This window comes from Rousettus aegyptiacus, unplaced genomic scaffold (genome assembly GCF_014176215.1).
Source record: "Rousettus aegyptiacus isolate mRouAeg1 unplaced genomic scaffold, mRouAeg1.p scaffold_m13_p_7, whole genome shotgun sequence".
Classification (NCBI taxonomy): Eukaryota; Metazoa; Chordata; class Mammalia; order Chiroptera; family Pteropodidae; genus Rousettus; species Rousettus aegyptiacus.
This window is the reverse complement of record NW_023416310.1, coordinates 38,002,673-38,029,118: the sequence shown is the minus strand read 5'-3', so window position 1 is coordinate 38,029,118 and position 26,446 is coordinate 38,002,673. Positions and strand designations below refer to the sequence as shown.

Here is a 26,446-nt window from a genome sequence, read left to right as displayed (position 1 = left end):
ACACTTTACTCTCTTCCCTTTAGCCTCTGTGGCTGTGAATGAGCTGATCACTGCTTATCTCTGAAGATTCTGGTTCCCCCTCAACATCTAGGAGTTTAGGATGGGAGAAAAGCCCACCCCATTACCTTCCTTCCTAATTCCTGGAATCTATGAAATTGCTTTCTATGTCAATGTCTTTGCAGATGTGATTAAGTTCAGGATCTTGAGATTAGAAGGTATTCTTGATTATACAGATGGGCCCTAAATGCTATCACAAGTGTCCTTATAAAGAAAGAGGCAGAGAAAGATTTGAGATAGACACAGAGGAGAAGACAATGTGATTGGAGGCAGAGACTGGATTGATGTGGCCACAAGCCAAGGGATGCTCTGAGCCGCCAGAAGCTGGAAGAGGCAAAGAATGGACTTTCTCCTAGTCCTTCTGAAGGGCGTTTTGGCCCAGTGTTACTGATTTTGGACTTCTGCCCTCTAGAACTGTGAGAGAATAAATTTCTGTTGTTTTAAGCAATCCAGTTGTGGTAATTTGTTATAGCAGCCACAGGAAACAAATATCAGAGGTTCTCTATGGACACCCCAGAGCTCTCTGTGATGGCATTTTCAAGTCACAGCAAACCTGATGGGGCTTTATTTGCATTTCCTGTGGCTGCCTGATTGCTGGCTCCAACCACTGGGCTAGCAGGGCCCTTGGAAAGCTGTACACCTGTGGCCCATGGCAGTAGGCAGAGTTCACTTCCTCCTCTCACTCCTCTCCTTTGCTGTCCCCTGATCTTCTGGTCTGCAAGTGGTTGTGAATCCTTTCATTGACTCTGCTGTTGTTAGGAGACAGCCTGTCCAGCATGGGGGGTGGGGTGGGGGTGGGACAGAGGCAAAGAGGCTGACAGCTAATCATTCTCTGCCTCCTTTTCAACATGGAAGGGCCCCAGCTTAGTGTACCCCATTTTCTCAGCCATGTTGCTTAAGGGCAAGGGCTTTCTGGAACAATTTTACTCAGTGCAGTGGGAACAAAGGAGAAATCAAATGCCTTACTTGGGAGCGACCCATATGGAGGAGGCAAGGCAAGGCCCAGTGACAGGATAATTGCTTAAATATCTGCTTTAAGTATAAAGGCAGACTCTACCTCCAGCTGGAGTTCAGGTTCCCACAGGTCATGAAAACAAAGAGGGAAATGGTAGAATTAAAGAGGAATAGAAATGGAAATGATTAGGAAAGATTGCCCGCTACTTACAGTGTGGCGAGGGGGGGTAGGAGGGGTGAGTAGGGGAAGTTGGGAATTAACCCTTTTGGGATTGTACAAGTAGGGTATGGGCTCACAGCTCATGGCTCTTGGCTTTCCTTCTTAGATTGTGTGTGTGTGTGTGTGTGTGTGTGTGTGTGTGTATCTATATCCTATTTATGTAGGTATATCTATAGCTGTATCTTTATACAGAGATTTTAAGGAATTAGCTCATCCAGTTGTGGGAGCTGGCAAGTCTAGAATTTGTAGGATAGGCCAGCAGGCTAGAAACTCAGGCAGAATTTCTCTGTTGCAGTTTTGAGGCATAATTCTTTTTTCTTTGGGAAACCTTAGTCTTTGCTTCTAAGGCCTTCAATTACTTGAGCCTGCCTGTATTATAAAGGATCATCTGCTTAAAGTCAACTGATTGTAAATATTAATTGCATCGAAAAATTACCTTTGTAGTAACATGTAGACTAGTGTTTGACCAAACAACTGGGCACCATAGCCTAGCCATGGTGACATAGAATTATCTACCACAGTGAGGTAGTCGTTTGTTTGTTTGTTTATTTCCATTCCTTCATTTCCTCCTCCAAAAAATCTGTTATAAAAATATATAGTCTTTATGGATGCCTTAAAAATTGGGCCATAATGGTTTTGAATTTGCCTTCCAGTAGGCTGTGAGCTTGATGAAAGCAGGGGTTAGATCTCTTTGTTTCCTTCATTGTGGGGAAAACTGGCACATAGTAGGTGTTCAATATTTGTTAACTGCCTGGCTTACCTCTTAGCTAAGCAATAATTTGGATTCAGGTGCTCCTTTGACTTTTACTTTTTCTCTGGGAGTATCAGAGGACTTTTCTCCACTTCCCTTTTCTCCTTGTACCTACTGCGTTCTCCTTTTCTTTTCTCCATCTCCCTGTATTTCTACCTCTTTGTCCTCCATTCCTTTTTGGCTAATGCTTTGTACCTAATCATGTTAGCCAGCACTGGCATTATAGAGATGTTTGCAATCCAAACCAGGTCTGATTATGAGCTTCAGCAGCCTGAGGCTGCTTTAAGAATGTGTTGATTGGTGGGGGATGGAGGGTGGGGAACCCCCAGAGGGGGCCAGCATTTTTGGCTTTCACCAGGAGCCTCCCACATGTGTGTCTGGGCACCACAAGGGGGCCCAGGCTGGTTGGGTTTTGGTTCTCTCCTTGATCAGGCTCCTGGTGGGGTATTTATTCTGGCTGGGTTTCTAAGCTCTTCCTGATTGTATTAAGCCTCATGAAAGTGAGGCCCAAAACATTCCGGCTTGTGTGGCTAGTGCCATAACCACAGCAAAGTGTGCCCTGTATTTCTTGTCATTCTCTGTTCAAGCTCATTTCAACTTTATACTGGGAGTATAAAGAAACTGCCACGTGTTTCTCTTGTTTGCAAGCATTACCTCATTTCCTTTGTCTAGGATATTAATTCAGAAATATTTATTAAGTGATTTTAGGATTTGGGGTAATTTTGAAAGCATTCAGTTCAGATTCCAAGAAGGATACCATAGGTTTAAAGGAAATTAGCTACCCCTCTCTTTTCCTCCATTTTCACAAAAGAACCCTGTATTTTTCTTTAGAGCATTTTGCTTTGTTGTCATTCATTTCTTAATTATTTACAGTCATTCCCTTGATGTCTGTCTTCCCTATAAGACTGTAAAAACTCCATCCGGTCAGGGTCCGTAAGTGCTACTTTCATCACTATATTCCCAGGGGCAGGCACAATAAGTTCTTGACCATCTATTGACTATATTTTGATTGACAAAGATATAGCATCCCACTTGGAAGATGTAATTATGTTTTTGGAAGTTCGTACACAGCGAGGAGGAATATTCATGTAGTTAGACATAGTTGTATGTGTGAAAACTGGATCCTTGGGATCAAGCTAAGAAGAACCTGTGTTGTTACTCAAAGAACGTTAAAGCTGTCCTTTCTTGTGTACCTGGAAAAGATCTGAGACAAATCTACCAGAGTTGCCGACTCTAGGGATGCCAGTGTAAAATAAAATTACTTCAGGTTGTATAATTGTGAAGACACATGGCTTCATGTGTGTATTTTGTAGTACGCTGCACTTTGCTAAAGTCTGGGGCTCTGTGAATCAGACTTCCTGGACTAATATCCTGGTTCTACCAATGTCTAGATATTCCACATAAATGTTAAATGGCCATCAGCACAATATTTGCCATCTCTATGCCTTAGTCTGTTCATCTATAAAAGGGGATAATAATAGTCTTTACCTCATAAATGTGTTTTGAGATTAAGATAATTTATGTGAAATATCGAGGTCAGTGTCTAGCTCAGAGTAAACTGAATAAATGTCAGTTATTATTATTTTCATAAATATGTAATACTAAAGTTGTCTTTGCATGCATGGCAAGTTAAATAAAAAGAGAGGGATGAGTTTTTTTGGCGGAGGTAAAACAATTACTGAAGACCACGTAGACTGTGTGGGCCCTGACGTAAGTAGAAATAATGCTGATAGCCCAGGACACATCTCTTTAGGGAGAAAGAGAAAGTGGATGCAGTTTGGAAAAGACAGACTTACACTGTCGAGGGTGTGTAGGATTGGGATGACAGAATTAAAAAAATGAGAGTTGCATTTAATTATTGACTAGGAGTATCAGTGGTGTTGACTCATTTGGCATCTGGTCGCTTCCAACCATGCTCACCTGACATCAGCACAGCTGGTCATTTCAGTCCAACGGTTCAGTCCAACCAATATTTGGGGAGAGCTGGTGGCTTGCTTTTGTGAGGCCTAAACTCCAAATCCTCATTTGGCTTGGCTGGCTATTGGGATTGGGCATTTCTGACAGAAACATCTGCTAGTCCCCTCTGCCCCACAAGGACAGTTATTAGGGTTAGAAATTGCATTACCTTCCCCACCTCAGCAATTACTAGCAGCACTGAAAACATTTCTGATTTCAGAGTACTCTTGTAAGAAAGAATTGATTGAAAAGTATATTGTCTTGCTTCTCCAAGCAAACACAAATGACCTGTTATAGAGCCACAATGATGCACCTTTGTCCTCACATCCCCCCGATTCAGTCCATAGAGGGGGGTCGAAATATACTTTTGGAAGGAAAAACCAGACTGGCACATTCCCTTCCCAGTCTTCCCCTCAGCTTGGCCCATGGTGGAGTTCTGGTCAATCCAGGATTGGTTTTCTCTTTCCTTTTGATTCCTTTAAAATGAAGGACTCAATTTTAATTGACCGAGGTATAATATTGAAAAGTAATATAGTACAGCTATTACTGTGATGCATTTTTCCATCCCAAAGAACTTTTCATACCAATTGGGTTATTTGAGCTTTTCAACAACCCTGTGAGGAGATTTGGGTGGATAAGGATATTATTAATTTCATTTTGAACATGGAAACTCAAGGAGAGGAAATGATTACTTATCCAAAGACATACATTAGCTAAATTGGTGATAATAATAGCTAATATGTATCAGTTACCTTGTACCAGTTACTATTATAAATATTCATTTAATCTTCACAGTGACCCAGTGAAGAAGGCACTATTATTATCTCTGTTACACTGATGAGGAAATGGAGACATAGGAAGATGAAACCAATTGCCCAAGATTACAGCTGGTAAGTGGTAGAGCTGAGGTAACAACCTAGGTAGCTTGGCTCCAGAGTCTGGGTACTCATTTGCTGTGGGATGTTGGACAGCACAGGGCATGGTCTCAGGGATTCTCAGGCAGTTCTCGTTCCAGTTATTGCCTCCCTTCACAGTTCCCTGTCTTTTTTAAGGAGCTCCCAGTCTTAGGTGGACGAAGCACATTCTAAAATGTGACAAGACCAGAGACTTAAAATTTTTTTGTTGTTGTTGTTTATTTGTTTATTATAAAAGCTAGATCACTAGCTGGAGAAGAAAACAGGAACTGCCTTTAAAATGACCATGGGATGAATGATTGAAGCTTCTGAGAAGGGAAAATGCTGCTGAAACTATTGTCTCAGTCTTTTGGCTGTTACCAAGGACTCCTGTTGGCTCCCTGCTCTTTGCATTTTTATTTTGTTTAGGTGGGAGGAGGCATGTCGATACCAAAGTCAGTCTCACTGTTGAGAAGGGGGTCCATGTCAGTTGCCTTTTTTCTCTTTGAGAACTTCAGAGGAGTGTTGGCAGCAAACAGATTTAAGATCTTGCAGGTATGGGTTTTAGAGCCACTGGGAGAGTTTGCTTTTCTGGTGAGCTCCTAGGTTTCGTGGGATGTAGAATTCATGTGAAAACTATTCAAGTATTTTGAGAGAAAGATATTTTAAAACCTTGACTTCTCTTTATGGACTGTAGGTATGTTTTTGGTGCTAATAATTTAGAACATGCTATTCAGAATCTGGATCCTTAAAGCAGGGGTCAAAAAGGCACTTCTCAGGGTTGTTTTGAGACAAGAATGAGAAGGGGGTAGCTGACTTTTGGTTCTTTGGACCACCAAATGTTTTGTAGATTGAAATAATTCATTTGTTATTATCAGTGTGTGATTTGGAGAAAATACTGTTTTCTAAATGGCAGAATTTCTCCCAAGGAAGAGATTGCTTGTGGTTGGGTGGGATTGGGGTAGGGAAGTGAGTAGGACTTTGCAGGGCTCCAAAATGCTCAAAGGTTTGTTTTTTCCCTCACTTAAAGTGTAGCAGGATAACTAACTCAGGTAACTCCATGGGGGCCTCACCTGGGTTTCCTGTATGGTGTCTAATTTTCTTCCTGTCTGAGTTATTATGTAATCACAATATGTTGTCAAAACTTGGACCGTGGGAGAAAATAAGGTAATAGAGAGAGACCCAAATTCCCTGGACACTTCTGCTTTACATGACTTTTATGACCTTTGGCATAAGTATTAACCTGAGAATGCCAGCTTCGTCATGTCTACAGGCATGTGTGCATGAGTGGATAGGATGGAATAGTGACCGTAGACATGTCTTGGCACAATGCCAAAACAGACAAATGAAAAATGAAAATGTTTGCCAAATTAGTTTATAGGACACAAAAATTGTAGTGTTTAAGAGAATTTTGCTGTTGAAAAAACTGGAATTGATAATCATATGTATTTGTGTGTAGCAAATGTTATGTACTTATCTAAAGAAGGGATTTGTACTCAAGCATTGTTGAGCATCGTTGTGAACACAGACGATTATATTTTTTTAATTTTTATTGATTTTTAAAGTTGTAGAAATAAATTGTAGCGATAACATTAAGTGACTTTTGAGAAAGAAAAAAAGAAGAAAAATTTCTAGCAGTCTTTCCATTCTGATGTCATAACTCTTTTCATGTTTGAGTTTTCGTTTTTTGCTGTTGGCTGACATATTTCTACCCACTTATAATCCTAGCTATACAGACTTAATTTACTCAATATCATTTGTAAACTGGAAGCAGCTTCAGTAGTAGATCCATGGACAGATAAACAAGAAGGGGCGTTTCAGAGTATCTGGCCTGATCTCCTTGTTCTATAAGTGAAATGGCAGAGGTGCAGAGAGGTGATAGGATTTGCCCAGAGGACGAAGATGGGCAATAGCCAAACTTGGGAATTCTCCAGTATTATGCTGCTTCTGACCACTCCACTGTCTAACTTTGTTCTGAGACTTGTAAATATATATTTATATTTATAAACGTGAATTGCTGTCTGATATGTATAAAAGCTTAACTAAGGAAAATCTGATAAACAATTATGAAAATGGAAAAGATTTGAAAAAATAGTCATGAGACTGTAGAATTTCACATCTTCTCATATAACAAGTGTCCAAAACTGTTTTTTCTAGGATTTTTATGGCATGTACGATTAGGTTGTTTATGATGGATTGCCACTGCTTAGAAATGTGAAAACCTTAGTAGCCCTGGAAAGTAAGCCCATAGGAGATGGCAAAAAGAGTAAAGCTGTAGGATAAGCTCATTACAGTGGACAATTGTTTTCTCACAAACAAAACTGAAGTTTATATAAACCTTATTAAATGAGGAAATCATGAGTTTGTTGATTATTTATTTGGCTCCAAGTGGAAATAAAGATTTATTCCCCCTTGGGGTGGAGGTTTTATTTTATTTTTTTAATACTGGTATAATATTTTTCTTTAAAAGAAGTCTATAGAAATGATAGTTACCACCTTAGAATATTTTTAATTCATCTAGATTAAAGTTTTCCCTCTTTAAGGTGTAGTTAGCTGTACTTTTAAAAGTTAATAACTACAGAGAATTAAAGAGAATGAAAACGTCTAGCTAGATTTGCTGGAGAGATAGATTTGTAGGGAACTTTGGGGAGGGGAATTTTTTTCCTAGACTATAAATCTTTTTTGGTATTTAAAAATATCTGTCAAAGGCAAATTTTTCTAATTTTAAATCAGTTCCTTAAAAGAACACTGCTTGTTTTTCTGACAGAAGATGGCCTTTGGATTTCCTAGTTCAAGAAGAATAATGTATCTCTAGCACATCAGCATATCCTGTCAGAAAAATAAGTGCTTATAATTATTTCTTAAATGAATGGATTTTCTTCATTTGAATTCTTTACTTTCAGGCTTGTTTCCCGTGTTGGTATTCTCCAGAAACAGGTCTTATATGTAGGTCGTATCCATCACGTGATCTAGGTTATGCTGCAGTAACAAACTAGCCCAAACATCTCATGACTTTACACTAATGCTACATGCTCATCAAGGGTCAACAGGCAGGCTCTGCTCTTCTAGTCACGCAGGGAGTGAAGGTGATAGGGAGGCTTCGTTTTACCATGTCCTCCCACGTCATTGCCATAAGGAGGAAAGGGTACAGTAGATCATGCAGGTCTTAAATCTACTTGGAAGTGACATTTATCATCTTCTGCATTGGATAAGGCAAGACACACGGCTACACCTAGATCAAATCCTACCATGCTGCCTGGAGGAGGATCAGAATAAGTGAGGACAGCCCTGATAACTACAACATGATTATATGGTAATACTGGTGATTTGGGTGGACTTTTTCCTAAAGAATTTAGAATTATTTCATTGCCTATAAGTAATTTACTTTTAAGAGAGACAGGTAGGTTGCTGGTGCCTCTGCTCCTAGAGGTAGTAGAAGGACATAGGGAGGGAGACTCAGTGACCTACTGGAAACCATAGAATGTGTAAATAGAAATCCTGACACCCAGACCCCCGTATTCGTGATGTGCTGTCTTCAGAACCACCTTCCTAGTTTTCCTTAGTCTTTTTCAGGAATAACCCTCATTTCTTTAAGCATCTTGAATCCAGGTCTCTGTGTGGTGATGGTGAGTTTGCAGTTTAAATAGACTTTAGAATGATTTGTCTTTTCTTCTGTAGGAACTCTGGATTATATAGACTAGAAATAAGAAAATAAAATTTGAATTAAAGACAGGCAGGCCTGGATTTAAATTCTAGTTTTGTCTGTCTCCTAGATGACCTCAGAGGAGTTACTTGTCTGAGATTTGTTTTCTTTCTCTGAAAAATGAGGATAATATTTACCACTTTGCAGATTGTGGTGGTGATTTAAAGAGGAAAGGTTGTGAAATACACAGCACAGTGCTTGGCACCCAGAAGCAGTTCTTAAGTGGGAGCCATTGCAATTGACATACCTGTTTCTTCAATTTTTTGGTTTTTCACATTTCGAGGACCAGAACAGGCCCAGGAGTGCTGGGGCACTGTTCCGCAGTAGGGCTGCTATTGTTTCAAGATAAACAGTTTGGTTTTTGTTTGTTCTAAGCTACTCCATTTATTTTGCTAAAATTTCATCAAGTTCTATTAAGTTCCATCATGCATTTCAGGGCTTTTTTGTTTTATTTTTTCCGCCTATTCTTGGACTGCTTTTATGGCTTCCTAGTAGTCATGGTATGGGCCTGTAAGCACCAAGCGATTACTCCAAAGAGCAGACTCTAGAAGTCACCCAAACCTAGTTCCCAGAGACCTTTCGATACCCGTGCCAGGGAGTCTGTCTTTCCATCGTTTGTGGGGCAGCTCCCACCCTGGTGATAAGCAGAGAGGAGTTACAGCCCTGAGCTGGCTGCCTTGTTGAAAAGCACAACTCTGCTTTAGGAAGAAGATGGTCTGGTCTCGCTTTCCTGGTTTAATAGGAGGCCATCCTTGGCTGCCTTCATCTGTTATGGTTCATGTAGGTGGGCTCTCATTTTTAAACAATATTTCTGGGTGCCTAGTAGGTCAGATTTCACTTGGAGTTTCTCTTTGCTCCACTTTCAAGGTGAATTGCAGACTGAGGCTGTTTGGACCTACCTGAGTCAGGAGGGTTTGGGAGAAAGAAAACAAAACATCATTTTGGTTCAACAATCGCTTAGTAAGTAGCTGCTGATCAGGAAACCACTTGTTCTGACTATTATAAGCCAAAAAAAGAAAATTCAAAGTGTGGTGTATGAGTGTAGATATCATCTCAGTTCTTTTAAGGTCCACTAATTTTTGAAAGTGTGAACCTGTTTGTAAAGAGACATAAATGTTGGGTCAATATTGAAGTGTGCCTAATTTTGCAGCTCAAATTCCAAACTAGTTAAAACCCCATTCCTTAAACTTTACATTAAATACTTCCTCCCCACATCCCAACATCAGTTTCTCCCCTCACCCCCAGGTCTTTCTGACTTTTTCTTTCCTTTCAGCTTTTTGAGATGCTGAAATGAGTTTATGTGTTTAGCAAGTCCATTCACAACCAGGTAGTTTGTTGCTTTTCTTTGCGCAGCTTGAATAAATGATAACAAAACATGGTCTTTTCTCAGTACCCCCACCCTCATGCCGTTCTCCCATTTTTTTTTTTTTAATATACCGGGGAGAAAAAAACTTTCCAAACACAGAACTTTATGGCTAGAGACAATCTGGCTGCTGGAATAAACAGTCTGCTCCCTCGTTTACCATTCCATCATGGGCTTAAATCCTGAGAAGCTCGTGGCTGCCCACAATAGTTCTCGCTTGGCAGCAGGGAAGTCTGCCAACGTCCCATCAGGCTTGTTTCTTAAGCAAAGTTGTATAAGTTAACAGATTTTATTGTTGGGGGTAATCTGGGGTTGTTCTTACAGGAGGAAGGGACTAGGCCCCCAGAGTGTTTGCCAGCAACAGTCCTTGGCTTTACTCATTCCTGCTCCTCATTAATTTGTGTGAGCTCAGCTCAGATAACAAACGGTGGGGCAGGGGGATCCTATTCAGCCAGGCCTGGCCCAGGCTCGGCCTGTGAGCTAATTGCTCTAATTGAGTGGGAGGGACTGCCTTCCTCTCGTTTCTATCCCTTCTCTTCCCTGTTTAGAGAGGCATGAATGGAGGCCCACTTCAGCTCCTGCTGGCAGCCCTGGTGGCTGACTGGGCCATGGGATCCACTGCTGGGATCCACAGCTCCCACAGCCCTCTTAACAACTGCTGTTCTGGTCCTTTATTCTGTGAAGAGGTATTCCAACAGTGCCCATTCCAGGCTTTGCTCTCTTGCTTTTCTTTTGGGTTGAGAAACATTCTGCTATAATTTGTATCTGGGAAACAGCATTAGAAATGTGTTAGCGTTCTGCTCTGGATGGACAGATCATTTACAGCTAGCACAATCTATTATCAATGCACTGCTCTTTAGGACCTGCTATATAATAGACATGTAATGAAGCATAGAAACATGGATTTCATTTCCAAGCTCTGAAAGGGAAAAATGATTTCGGGGAGGAGAACCCGTCCCAGGTTGGGGGGTCAGGGGTAGAGGCTTGGGGGACAGGGGAAGGGTCTGTCTCTTTAAGACAGACTAGGAAGAAAACCAAAAGCCATCAACTCCGAAAGTAACAAATGAGAGCCCAGAGCTGTGGAGCTAATGTGCAAACTTGTTTCTGTCCTCTATGGCGCCATCATTTATTCAGAAGGTAGAAGCAGAAGATGGGGACTTGCATTTGCTTGATACTCAATTATACATTAGTGTACATCACTTGGCAATCTGTTCATATCAATTTAATTGGATTTTAATATTGCCTCTGATCTTGTTGTCCAATTAACAGTACTGGCTGGCAATAAAGCAGAACCACACACTATGTAACACCTTTGATCCCTGCCATATGGAGCTCTTCCATTGATTACCACATTTTCAAAAAATTTCACTCTCTCAATATGGGCTGTGATAAATGGGAGAAAAAGCACATCCCTGATGTGATAAAAATTTCACTTCAACTCGCAACTTCATTTATTTTGTTGACATTCGGCTCTGATTAAGAACAATAAAAAAATCATGCCCTGAATATCATATGCAAATACAACCCTGGGCATGAATCTAATCATGCCATGGGAGCATTACCATGACTAGCCTGGCATCAGCTCAATTTTTTTTAAAGTGACAGCATACACTTCTGGGCTCGCTGTGCAAAGTAGTCGCCATCGCTATGTCATTTAATAAACATCTGATGTTTCAGTTCCCACCAAAGCATGGAGAATGCATTTGAATTTCTGCCTGTTATTTTGAGGCCTCTGTGTTCAGGTGTTGTCTTGCATTGACCCTCCCCTATCCCCATTCCCCTATTCCTTGTTCCTGGAGAGCCTGGCAGCTGGGAGCTAGGATGGGGTGAGGTTCTTGGGTGACCCCTCAGGCTTCTGCCTCTCTTGGGGCCACCCCTCAGAATGGGTGGGGGGAATGGAGCTTTAGCTTGGAAGGGGCTGCACAGCGAAGGACAGGATCTACATGCTTTAGGAAGCTTGTGAATGTGTGTGTGTGCCAGCTTCCTGTTTGCCTCTTGGAGTTATGCAAGCAATTAGGGCTTAATGCCCTAGAGACACTCCCAAATGACAGGATTAACCCCCAAGGGAAACAGGCTTCTGTTGTGAAGGAGTACATCAGTGTTCTAAAAAGCCCTTCCACAGCTCTGAGGAATCGCAGCTCCTTTTCATGCCCGGACAAGCAGGTTGCTAGTGGCCAGAGCTGGGAAATGCCAGAGAGGCCCCTGTCTGATCTGCGGGCTCTGCTCTCACACCCTTTCCTGCTCATCCTGCTCTAGGACAGACTCCACGGGCCATCTCTGTACCTGGTGCTACCCAGCTGGCACTGGAGAGTTTGACTCCCGGCTCTTGAGTAGGGCGAGCCGCCCTAGCACTCTCACTGGGACCTGGGAGAGAAAGAGCATGGTTAAGGTGGCCATGCCCAGTGGCAGTGGCAGCGGGATTCTGGCCATCTTGAATGTGGGAGGAGGGCGAAGGCTGTCGGTTACACATGTCATAAATTATTTCTTGACCATTAGCAGTGTTTCTGCCTCATAACTGTTCTTCAGGCATATTAAATCAGCGAGAAGGAAGAGCATGCTAGGACATCTGGGGCTGCCAGATAATTCAGTTAATTTCTATTCCCTTGAACCTGGAGGTGTTAATTTGGAAGCACAACAGAAGAGTCTGAAGAATGCTAATACGTCATTTGAATGATTAATGCAATCAGGGGGATTGGGGGACCTCTGTTTACTCTTTAATTTTGACATGGCACAGCAAGGAGGAGAGTGGCTAATTTTCCAAAGTTAAGGGCAAGTTGGTTTCATTTCAGTCACGTGGTCTCAGCTGGGGTTTAGGGAGCTGGGGTGACTCAGAAGGGCTGTATCAGGCGATGGGGGCCAGTTTTGTTCGTATAATGGCTACAGCCAAGAAAACAGATGAAATTGTTTGTGATCTGATGAGCCTTGTTCTCTTGGGTGAGGAAGCTCCCCGAAGCTGCTGGGGACAGCAAACAGAGGGAGAAAAAAGAAAGAAAGAAAGGAAAAGAGAGAGCCTGGAAAAACAGCTGAAAATAGGTGACAGTCTTATAATGTACATGTATTTTTATCTGACGTTTCCAAATTCAGTGGCTTTCTTTAAAGGAAGGAAAATATTTCCAAATTTATTTAAATGGAACCTTATTAGGGAAAGCTAAGGACTGAGCAACTATTTAAAAATATATTTTGAGGAGAGATGCAAAGGAAGACATTTAATTCTTAGCAGACTGTAGGCATTTTGAAGAAGCCTGGTGCCTATTTATTGCGCTGCCTCTGATTAGAGGCAGCTTATGACTGTGATAACAGGAAATTTCAAAGGGCACTTTCCCCCCACCAGCCAGACACTGTAGTATCTCCTTTTTAAAACAAAGGAGGTATTGTGAGAGTGAAAGGGATTTGGCCCCAAGCACTAAACAAATTCTAGAGAGCAGAAAAAACCCTGTAATTATGTTAATAGTAAATTAATGTTTTGCAATTTACCCATATCACCTCAGAATAGGTGTTGTTCAAAAGCACCTATTGGAAATATTCGGTAGACACGCTAGAGAAGGGAAGAAGTCAAAATGTTTAGTTCTCTATAGTGCTTTGTGTTCAGTCTACCAATGGAACTTCCCAGTGCCAGAAATACCTGTTTTCCTGTAGTGCTGCCCAGACACACAGCTTAGAGAGGCTGGGACAAGGGGCCACCTACCTGAGACTCTCCTGTGGTTTGGAGTTTCCTGGTTTGTAAACTACCTGGATGGACTACTACTTGATCTTGCAGGTCTTTTAGATCTTGGAATTCTTGACTCTGTGACTAGCCCAGACTTCCTGGGTCTGTAACAGCACAGTGTTTCTTCCTGTGACCATGGCCTTTGGCTTTCAGTCTTAGATGACTCAAGGGGGTCTCAGTTCAATAGGGCCCTGAGTTGAATAGAACTTGTTTTGATTTTCATGAGGTTTCTCAGTACACATGAAGTTCTTTGCCTAAGTCTAAGTTATAGATTAATGAACTAAGTTTACCAAGGAACTTTATATGCCAGGAAATGTGCTGAGCCCTTTCTGGAGCATAAGATTTTTCTTGATTAATTCTCAAACCACTCTGAGGGGTAGGAGTTATTACCCATACTTATGGATGAGTGCCAGGTAACTTGCTTAAGGCCCCATATGAGGGCGAGGTGGCCACATCTTCTGACTAGGCTATTGTAGGTGCAGTTGCGAAGCCGACCAGTTCCCTTGGTACCCTAGCCATCCTCTCTTAGACATTTTTTCTCCCTCAGTGATGTTCTCTCTTCCCTTCAGGCATCCAGTATATATTTTTTCTTTTTGCCATATGCTTTCATCAAAACCTACTTTCAAGAAAAGATCGTATATTAGTCATGTATTCTTTAGTATGAATACAAGTCAGAAACTGTGCTAGGCTTTTTTTCTTTTTAAACATATGATTCTTCATGATTAATTCTCAAGGGATCTCAGTATTTAAAATTTTATAGCTAATAATGGAATAAAATATTCTACCTACCTTTTAAAGTAGCTGAGGCATTAACAAGTAGGAACAATTAGGGCGGATTTGCTTTAATCTTTCAAGAAAAGTAAATGTTGGCTTTTTCTGCCATACACCAACCAACCAGAAGCACTCTAGAAACCAGCATTGCTGATAAACCTTATTATGGATAATGGGAATTGTTTTAAATAAAGCACCAGACTAGGAGTGAGGAAGCCTGGATTTTAATCCCATGTCACTAAAATGTGTGTTTTGGGACATGCAGAGCTGGAAAACGAAGGGGCAGGATCAGCGCAGTGCTTTCTCCCCACCTCCTCATCTATGACAGACATCATTAATTAACCTGGGAACTCTGTCTGATCAAGCCTGGATGCTGCTTGGAATCTGCCTGTACTGATCCTCCTGGCAGCATTATTTATCATTTGCACTTGGCCCTCAAGATGAGACCTTTTGCAACCAAAGGATTAAGTGGTGTCCCACATTTCTTCCAGTTAAAAATACTGTGAGAGCTTTAATCTAGGAATGTACTTAGATCCATGGTTTCTGCACCTGTCTGTGCATAATCATTGGGACTTTGTAAATATACTTCTTCAATCAGATTTTCTAGGAGTAAACTTTGAGAATCTGTACTTTTATAAAGCTCTTCCAGTGACTGTGACGTAGCCTGCCACCTTAGATTATGTGAGTCAGAGATTTGTTTATATTAATAGTGGGAATTTACAAGTTAAAATTATTGCTATTTATAGCAGAGCCTCATGAATTTATTTTTAATTAGCTGAAAGTTTTGGGTGAGTTCTACTTTCAATTTTGCTGTTTCATCATCAAGCTTCTGAAGAGTACTGTAGAGTACTGCCCACATCTGGACTTGAAAAGCCCTGTTCTGATTGGGTCCAAATATTGGATGCATAAGCTTAGCAGCTATATCGCCTTGAACAAGTCATTTAACATACGCAAGTCATTTAACCTTATTTTCTATAAAACCAATGTTAGAATACCTACCTTTCAGAGTTGTTGAGGTTCCAAAGTTCTGTTATTTCTACTTGATGTTATGCATGACAGTTACTGAGCACCTACCATGGACCCAGTGGTATAAAATTAAGTGGAGAGGCAAGACAATAGAATTATGATTCTAAGTTATCTAAAGCAGTGTGTTACTTTTCTTACCACAGTCCACATGTTACACTTAGGCACATGTGTATACACAAACAACTGGAACAAAAGTTTCACAAAACGTTTTTTATCCCTGCTGTGTGTAATGCACTTTGAAAATTTCCATTCTGTTCCATTAAATAATACTTACCACGACCCCTACATTAATTTCCTAGGCCACTAATGGGTGATTATCTGCACTAGACTACTCTTATCCCCAATTTCTCTACTGACCCCTCAACATGACCATCCAACCCCTATGTGTATGCTCTACTTCCAGCGTGATGGGAAACTCTTGGAAGTTTGAAAAATATCTTTCAATTTAGCTAATATTAATCGAGCATCAGCTATTAACAAAACAGTCAACTATCTTCGTACTGCATGCTTTTTCTAAAGGCCTATAAACTGGTTATTTGGAATGCCAATTGGGTTTCCATAGTATCTTTTCGTTGGTTCTTGGCTATTTAGGACCTACTCTGATATTGCTTTCTATTTCAGACCATTGCTTTCTATTTCAGACCAGCTGTCCTGTGATCCAGTGTTGATAAGCACATTATAGACAAGAGGTTCCTGACCAAGGGTGACAGGTGTTATTTGCATTTTAAGAATAACCTCTGAAGACTAAAACAAGGATTTTTATTTATTTATTTATTTTTTAAACTGGACACAGCTAGTAAAGAGAGAATTTTGGTCATGGCAGGATTTTGGAACCATTTAAAACTATTTCAACCCTTAAGAACTAAGACCAAGAACTTAGACTGAGTAGGTGGCTGTATATTTGGTTCTGACTGAGCTGGTGGTGTATTCTGTGATGGTTCCTCTGAACATGCCAAAATATAAGGGATGATTTCATGAGGCATTTGTGTTTATCTAGAGGGCAGATGAGAGGACAGTTCACATATGCATGCTAAAGCATGAGGCATGATTAAGAATAAATTTTTGGATGAGGACTGCATTAGTAATAACTACATAATTCAGTGACAGCGGCAATGTGACAATGCACTTATGTAGGGGAAGCACCTTGTCTGAAACTCAGATTTGTGTCAGCTTAACACCAGGGCTGGATTTCTTCATGTTGATTAAATTGATTGTTAATTGGGTTAGTTATGTTTCCAGTTAAGCACTGATCCAAAAGAATTTTTGATTAAAAAAATCAAATATAAGTTTGCTGATTTGATTTGAAAGTGGCTTGGATGTCCTTGTTAAACCATAGAGAGATTTATGATGATTTCTTCTTGGGGGTGGGTATAATGGTCAGGAAGATTAGCTCTTTAAATCTTCAGTGATATCAAACTAACTAAGGGTAGATGGGAAGGAAGAGGAAAAACAGACATGCATAAATATATTCATACAAAATACGAAGGGAGAATGGCTGGGCTGCGGGAGAGAGAAGACAAAGACAGACAGAAGACAGTAGTTATACCATGCTTTGAGAAACTTGATGGAACATAGGGATCAACCAGGGTGCACACCAAAAAATGTGTACTAATCTTTAGTACTTATTTATACAATCACATGATATATTTAAGTAAGAATCAGGTAATAATAAAAAGAATTCTGGTTTAAGGATTAGCCTTAGGTAAGTTCATTGACCTCTTAGCCAGTTTCTTCATTTGGAAAATAAAAGGGTTAGGTGACAAGATTTCTCTAAGGCCTTTCTGTAGCTCGAAAATGCTATTGTTCTAGAGATTTATACAAGTTACACATTACAATGGCTTGTAAGCAATGCCTTCTAAATTCATAAATTTATCCATTCAATAAATGGAGCCTACTAGCATTTTAGCTCCTCAACAAAATGACAAAAGTTTCTCAGCTGTGCTCACTACTACTTGACTTTCATACTTTTTTGAGCTCATTCAAAACTTGTGTTACAACTGAATAAGGATAGATTCTGTCATAGGAAGGAGGGTAGGGTAGTTTCAGGATTTAATGCAAAGCCTACTTCAGGCCACAGACATTCCACTTTATTAACATCTTATGTTAATATGGTACATTTATTATAATAAATGAGCCAATATTGGTACATTATGATTAACTAAAGTCTACACTTTATTCATATTTTCTTACTTTTAACTCAAATGTCCTTTTTCTGTTCTAGGATCTCATCCAGAATTCTACCAAGCATTTGTTGTCATGTCTCCTTAGGCTCCTCTTGTCTGTGAGAGGTTCTTAGACCTTTCTTGTTTTGAATGACTGACCGTTTTGAGGAGTACTCACCAGGTATATTGGAGAATGCCCCTCAATTAGAATTTTTCAGATTTTTTTTCTCATAATTAGACTAGGGTTATGGGTTTCTGGAAAGGATACCACAGAGGTAAAATTGCCATTTTCATCACATCACATCACGTCACATCACATCATATCAAGGGTATATGCTATCAACATGATTTATCACTGTCGATGTTGACCTTGATCACTTGGTTGAAATAATATTTGTCTGGTTTCTCCACTGTAAAGTTACTCCATACTTTTTTGAAGGAAGTCACTATGTGAAACCTACAGTTAAGGGATGGAGAGCTATGCTCTACCTACTTGAGAGGGTCGTATATAAAAATTATTTGGAATTCTTTTGCATAGAAGATTTTGGGTTATAATCCAATACTATTTTATTTACTTTATCATTCAAATTGCCTCAACTTTTGCCATTGGGAGCTCTTTCAGTTGGCTCCTATGTTCCTTTGACATACCTTCAGCATTGTAAGATTTTTTCCTGAGCACTTCCTTACAATATATGGAGTATCTTGAAACTACAAGATACTCCAGGCTCATCTTATGTATTTCCTGCCTCATTCATAGAATTGAGCTTTTCTCCAAGGATGTTTGAGTTTCCTTTTATTGGAGAATGGTATCGGAAACCAAGATCTGGATGGTAGGGGTGCTCATTGCTACTGTGGTGGTGTTGATTCTTGGCTTACTCAGCAGGCAGAGCAAGGAAATACATGTATGTATACTAATTCATATATACAGGCACATACCCGTAAATGTTTTAAAATGTAACCATCTATATTAAACTAAATGTAAGTTTATTTTGATGTCTGCAACTCTAATCCTTTACTTCATGGATCATTATAGCTTTCTTCTTTTGCTTTTCTGTCAACTACTCCAACAGTGAGACCCTGGCTCCTACTACTTGCCATTCATTTACTTAATTGTTCAGTTAATATATACATATGTAGCAGTATTAGAATTATTAACCTGTATCCCTGTGGGAAACAACTTTATTAACAAGAGTACAGTATTTATATATAAAGTTGTTTTATGCCTTTAGTCTTAAATACTCCACTAATTTCCAGTTACTTGGGTCAGCACCTCTTTCTCCCACCGCTGTCAGTGATATTGTTTCATACATTTGTGATACAGTTAGATTCTTTTGTCATTGTCTGTATTTCATCCTTTTGATCACCTGATCTCCTAAGTGATTTTTAAAATTTTGCATACATTTTAAGTTTTGTACTTTGTACTGTAAAATTTGACAAATTTACAATGTCTTATATCCACCATAATAGTACTATACAGAATAGAATCACAGCTCTGAAAAATGCCCTGTGTTTCACTTCTTCTTTTCCTCTGAACCCCTGGCAACCACCGATGATTTTACTTTCTCTGTAGATTTACCTTTTCCAGAAGGTCATATAATTTAAATCATACAATATATAGCCTTTTAGACTGGCTTTTTAAACTTAGCATTATGCATCCAAGGTTGATTCATGTCTTTTTGTTTCTTGATAGCTTCTTTTTATTGTTGAGTAATATTCTATTGTATGGGTATACCACAATTTATCTGTTTACCTAATGAGGATATCATGGTTGCTTCCAGTTTGGGGGAATTATGAATAAAGCTGTTATAAACATTTAGGTACCGGTTTTGGTCTAAACTCAAGTTTTCCAATTAGTTTGAAAATATCTCGGAGCATGATTGCTGGATAGTATGGTAAGACTATGCTTAGCTTTAAAAAAACTGCCACTGTCTTCTAAAGTAGCTGTACCATTTTTCATTATCATCAACAATGAATGACCATTCCTGTTGCTTTGTATCCTTGCCAGCATTTGGTATTGTTAGTTTTTTCGAAAACATTTTGAGTCATTCTAATAGGTTTTTAGTGGCATCTTAGTATTGTTTTAATATGTTATTTTCTAATGACACATAATGTCAAACATTTTTTCATGTGCTTATTTTCCATTTGCATATCTTCCTTGGTGAGGTGTCTCTTCAGATCTTTTGTCCATTTAAGAATTGGATTTTCTTATTGTTGAGTTTTAAGAGTTTTCAAAAGTACATTGTGGATATCAGTCATTTATCAGATATGTGTTTTGCAAATATTGTCTCCCAGCCTATGGTTTGTACATTGATTCACTTAATAGTATCTCACAGAGCAGAAATTTTACATTTTAATAAAGTCTGACTTTGCTTTCATGGACTGTGCTTTTGGTACTCTATGTGAAAACTCATTGCTAAATCTCACATCATGTAGCTTTTCTCCTGAGTTTTATTCTAGAATTTTATAGTTCTGAGATTTATATTTAGGTTTGTGATCCATTTCGAATTAGTTTTTGTGAAAGCTGTTGGGTCTGTGTGTCTGGATTAATTTTTTACTCTTTATGGATGTCAAACTGTTCCAGTGCTGTTTGTTGAAAAGACTATACTTTGTCCATTGAATTGCCTTTGTTCCTTTATTAAAGATCAATTATATTTGTTTGGGTCAATTTATATGCTCTCTGTTGTGTTCAACTGATCTATGTATCTGTTCTTTTGTCAATACCACACCGTCTTGATTACTACAGCTTTATTGTGAATCCTCTGCTTTGTTGTGATTCTTCAGTATTGTGTTGGCTCTTTCGAGTTTTTTGCCTTTCCATACAGACCTTTGATTTAGTTGGTCAATATCTAAAAAATATCATGCTGGAGTTTTGGTTGGGATTGTGTTGAACCTCTAGATAAGTTGGGAAGAACTGAAATCCAAATCTATGAACACAGAATATCCATCCATTAGTTTATTCTTTAATTTCTTTTTATCAGTTTTATAGTTTTCTGCATATAAAACTTGTACATATTTCATTAGATTTATACTTAAATATTTCATATTTTTGTGTTATTGTAATTTTTTAAAATTTCAGATCCCATTTGTTTATTGCTGTTATATAAAGTTTTTTTTTAATGTTTATCTTGTATTGCCTATATAACAATTGCTATAGTCATGGATTAGTTATAGGAGGTTTTCATTTATTTATTATTATTAGTTTTTTGGTCAGTTCTTTGGGATTTTCTACATTGGAAATCATGTTGTCTGTCAACAAACACAGCTTAATTTCTTTCTTTCAAACCTGTGCACCTTTTATTTTCTTTCCTTATTACTCTGGCTAAAACTTCCAGTATGATGTCTAATAGAATGGTGAGAGCGGTCATCCTTGTTTGTGATCTCAATGGGAAAGCATCTAATTTCTCACCATTGAGTTTGATATTTACTGTAGGGTTTTTTGTTTTTGTTCTTGTTTTTTTTTTTTTTTTTTTTTTTGTGGATGTTCTTTATCAAGATGAGGAAGTTATTCTTTATTCCTAGTCTGTAAGAGTTTTTATCATGAACAAGTGTTGGATTTTGTCAAGTGCTTTTCCTGCATCTATTGATATGATTGTATGAGTTTTCTTCTTTAGCCTGTTGATGTGCAGGATTACATTAATTGATTCTTGAATTTTGAGCCAGCCTTGCATACCTGGAACAAATCCCACTTGGTTGTGGTGTATTATTTTTATACATTGTTCAGTTTGATTTGCCAATATTTTGTTGAGAATTTTTACATCTGGGTTCATGTGTGATATTGAGCTATAGTTTTTTTTTCTTGTAATTTCTTAAAGTTTTGCTTTTCACTCCAACATGTGTGGGTTTTTCCACACCACCAAGCAATTCTCTCACATCAACTGGGTGTCCTAAAATTCAATTCAATTCTGATGCTATCTACCTGGAGATAACATTGGATCCCACAGGGCTTAGTACTGTAAGATTGGTCCCACTCTCCTTCAAATGTCAACGACAAGTCCAGGTGGTCATCTGTGATTTTGACTGACTGGCTGGCTATAGATCAGAGATTCCAATGACCCCTTCTTGGTTCCATTAGTTTGCTAGAATGGCTCACAATACTCAGAGAAACATTTTACTTACTAGATTACCACTGTGTAATAAAGGGTATAACTCAAGAACAGCCATATGGAAGATGTGCATAGGAGAAGGTATGGAGAAAGGGTGCGGAGCTTTCATGCTCTCTGTGAATACTCTACTCTCCCCAAATTCCCATATGTTCACCAACCCAGAAGCTCTCTGAACCCCATCCTTTTCATTTTTTATGGAGGTTTCCTTACATTATCATGATTGATTAAATCATTGGTCATTGGTGATTGAACTTAGTCTCTAGCCCTTCCCCACTCCCTGGAGTTTGCGGGGTGGGACTGAAAGTTCCAAGGCTGTGATCACATGGTTGGTTCTCCTGGGGGCAACCAGCTTCCATCCTTACCTGTTGTCCAAAAGCTACCTCATTAACATAATAAAAGACACTTTATTGTCTCTCTCAGCACTTAGGAAATTCCAATAGATTTAGGAGCTTTGTGCCAGAAACTGAGACACAGAACAAATATATATATTTCTTATTGTAAATCACAATATATCATCTTTATCAGTTTTGGTATTAGGTTAATGCTGCCTTCATGGAATGAGTTAGGAGTCTTCCCTCTGCCTCTATTTTCTGAAAAGATTGTAGAGAATTGGTATAATTTCTTCTTTAAATGTCTGGCAAAATTTATCAGCGAAACCATCTGGGCATAGTGCATTCTTTTTTGGAAGGTTATTAACAATTTCTTTAGTAAATATTAGACAATCCAGGTTACCTATTTCTCCTTGTATGGAATTTAGTTAGTTTCTTTCAAGGAATTGGTCTATTTTATCTTAAGTTATTACATTTGTTGGCCTAGAGTTGTTCCTAGTATTCCTTTATTATCCTTTTAATGTCCATGGAATTAGTAGTAATAAGCTCTCTTTCACTTCTGATATTGATAATTTGTGTCTTCTCTCCTTTTTTCTTACCTGGCTAGAAGTTTATTAATTTTATTAGTATTTTCAAAGAACTAAATTTGGTTTCACTAATTTTCTCTATTGTTTTCCTATTTTAATTTCCTTGATTTCTGCTCTAATTTTTATTTCTTTTGTTATACTTGCTTTCGGCTTAAATTAGTCTTTATTCTCTAGTTTCCTAGGGTGGAAGCTTAGGTTATTGACTTTAGATCTTTTTTTCTTTTTGAATATGTCCAGTCAGCACCATAATTTTCCTCTAAACACTGCTTTTGCTGCATCCCACAAATTTTTTAAGTTGTATTTTTATTTTCATTTAGATCAAAATATGTTTTAATTTACCTTCAGACTTCCTCTTTGATCTATGAGTTCTTTAGAAGTGAGTTATTTAAACCATTTATATTTGTGGAATTTCTGGTTTTCTGTTTTGATTTCTAGTTTAATTCTATTGCAGTCTGAGAATATATTTTGTAAGATTTTTATTCTTTTAAATTTATGGACGTATGTTTTATGACCCAGAAAGTGGTCTATCTTGGTGAATGTTCCATGTGAGCTTGAGAAGAATGTATATTCTAATGTTTTGAGGTCAGGTATTTTATAAATCTCAATTTGATCAAGGTGATTATAATGCTAATCAGATCAACTATTTCCTGACTTATTTTATGGTTGCTTGATCTATTAATTAGTGAAAAAGGAGTGTTGAAACCTCAAACTATAATGGTAGATTTGTTTATTTCTCTTGGTATTCTATCAGTTTTTGCCTCATGTATTTTGACACTCTGTTGTTAGGTACATAAATGTTAAGGATTTTCGCGTCCGAATATCCACTTTGTCCCTGATAATTTTTCTTGTTCTGAGGTCTGCTTTGTCTGAAAATAATATAGTTACTCCAACTTTGTTTATTATATGTGTTATCATGGTACATATGTCTTTGTCACTTTACTTTTAAACCTACCTGAGATTTTATATTAAAAGTGAGTTTCTTATAGACAATCTACAGTAATATGTTGTTTGTTTTATTCACTTGGACAATCTCTGCTTTTTAATTTGTATACTTAGGGCAATATTCATATTTAAAGTAATTATTGCTAGAGTTGGATTGACTTCTGTATGTTGCACTTGTTTATTGTTTCTTTTTTCTTCCCTTGTTTTCACTGTGCATTTTATGTGGTTTACTTTATTTCCTCTTTTAGCATATACATTCTTATTTTTCTTAGAGTTTACAATACACATTTACAACTAATTTAAGTCTACTTCAAATAACATTATACCACCTCATGTGTAGTGAAGGTACTTTTTAAAGGAATTCCCAATTTTTCCCTCCTGTACCTTATGACATTGCTATCATTCATTTTACTTATCCATATGCTACAATCACCCAATGCATTGTTACTATTATTAGTTCAAACAAAGTGTTATGTTTTAGATAAGTTGAGAATAAAAAATATAAAAAGATTTTACTTTCACTTATTCTGTCTCCTACACTCTTTTTTTCTTTATGTAGATCTGACTTTCTGATTAGTATAGTTTTCCTTTCCCTGAAGAATTTCTCTTAATATTTCCTATAGCACAGGTATGGCAATGAATTCTCTCAGTTTTTGTTTGTCTGAGAGTCTTTATTTCTCCTTAGCTTTTAAAGGAACATTTTGTTGGACATATAATTCCAGGTTGGTAGTTTTCATTCAGCACTTTAAATCTTTCCCTCCATTTTGCTTACATAGATCTGATGAGAAGTTTACTGTAACTTTTTAGCTGCTTATCATTTTCCTCTACAGGTGAGGTGTTTTTTTAAATTAATTAATGTTTTCTCCTTTTGTGTTTGGCAGCTTGAATATGATATACCTAGATGTAGAGTTTTTTGGGGGGGAATTTATCCTAATTGGTGTTCGCTGACATTCCTGAATCTGCAGTTTAATCATCAATTTTGTTAAATTCTTGGCTACTGTTACTTCATTGCACTATCGTTTTTTTTGTGTTGTTGTTGTTCTATTCTTTCTCCTCCTGCTATTCCAGTTATTCCTATGTTATACTTTTTAAAATTGTCTCACAGTTTTGGATTTCTGTTTTATCATTATTTATTCTCTTTGTATTTCAATCTAGAAAGTTTTTATTGGTGTATCTTTAATATCACTGATTCTTTTCTCAGCCGTGTCCAGTCTAGAGATAAGCCCATCAAAAGCATTCTTCATTTCTGTTTAGTATTGTTGATTTGTAATATTCATTTCTTATTCTTGCAGAGTTTCCATCTCTCTCACCTTATCATGTTTTTACTTTTACCATAGGAGCCCTCAAAATATTAATTATAGTCATTTTAATTCTCTGTCTGATAATTCCACAATCTGTGTCATATCTGAGTCTAGTTCTGATTCTTGCTTGACCTCTTCAGAATGTTTTTTTTTCCTTGCCTTTAAAAATTTTTTTAACATATCTTATAATTTTTTGTCGAAAGCTCAACATGATGTATTGGGTAATAAGAACTTGGGTGAAAGGCCTTTAGTGTGAGATTTTAAGTTAATCTAGTTAAGATGGGCTGTGTATTATGTGTGCTATAGCTTTAGGAGTTTCAGATTCTTCTGATGTCCTTGTGTTTGTCTCTCCTATCTTCTTTGGGCTTCCTTAAGAATTCCTCCTTGAGTAGAGTCTGCACCTTGCAACTCTTTCAACAGTAATCCACTGTTATTATGTTGGAGTCTGTTGATGTGGTAGCAAGATGTCAGGGAGGGAAGGTGTTAGATAATCTTAAGATAAAATCTTAATCTTTTAGTGGACGTGTATCCTGGGCTGTGACCTCAATAAGTGTGTTTCATTATCTTTCCCCCTTAGGAGAGACAGGAAAGCTAGAGGGTGCTGGTGTTGGTAATTGACCTTTCTCCTATGTCATAAAGCTCTATATGGCGTAAGGCAAAATTTTTCTTAGAGAATAACATTTTATTATGGAAAATGTTCTTGATGTGTTCCAAGTGGTTACTTTCTCCTCCTCTCATAGCCACTGAGGAAATCTTTCTTGGCTTTTCATTGTGAGAAACTGCTGGGGGGTCCTAGAGGTAAAACCCACAAAACCTGGGATCCCACTAAGACTGTGGCTCCCCAGAGTTTCTCAGTCTTCTGGTAGTCCATATTCAGCCTCCAGCAATTTGTCAAAATTACCACTTAAGTGTTTCTTCCTGTTTGTGGCTCCAGTGGTTTCTGCTCCAGGTAAGCAGATGTTGGCTATGACTCTCTATGTTCATCTGTGAAAGTTTGATTTTAGAGAGTTTCAGATGTACAAAAAAATATAATTACAAAGTAATTATTTTTGGTTAGAAATTTCAGTGAAAATTTTAATGGCTATAAATACATTTTTTGATAAGCCAAGTTGATTATATAGTAAATCAAAATTGAAATCCCTTCTTACAAACTCATTGAGAAAATGCTAAATAATCATAGGTCTAACAAATTTTTAGCCACCATTCATCAAAGAAAGAACATGATGCCATTTGAGTAGCCAGCCAGTCAGACAACTATATTCTTTGCCAACGGTGGTATGCTTAATGAAAAATTGTGTCCCTAAAAAAGTAATCAGGTCATTATATCCAATGTGTATTGTGAAAACTTAATACAGTAGTAGAATTGCCTGTGCTCTATAAAATATAATAGCTACTTATAATCCTTCATCAAATGAGTCAGGACACATCTAAAAAATAGTAAAATCAGAATGTTAAGTGATATTGAATCATATATTCTTAAATGCATAAGTGATTGACATGTTAATTTATTGTATAAATGTTATAACTTTACACTGGTATCCTATTGGCCAGAAAAAGTCAGTGCCATTTCCAAGCATGCTTCATGTGGTCTTAGAACAGCTCTTACTCCCAGTTACTGTTTC

The 26,446-nt window shown here is 38.1% G+C and overlaps 1 long non-coding RNA gene across 7 annotated transcripts in view; it reads left to right on the top strand.

The window, feature by feature from the left end:
- Positions 1-26,446, top strand: part of LOC107502447 — a 607,862-nt gene that overhangs the window by 111,822 nt on the left and 469,594 nt on the right. For 6 of the 7 annotated variants that reach the window (XR_004952152.1, XR_004952149.1, XR_004952151.1 and 3 more), the window contains exon 4: positions 4,734-4,828. The exons of the other annotated variant lie outside the window; for it this stretch is intronic. This is a non-coding gene — a long non-coding RNA (uncharacterized LOC107502447). The remainder of the gene's footprint in view (positions 1-4,733; positions 4,829-26,446) is intronic. 7 annotated transcript variants of the gene reach the window in all.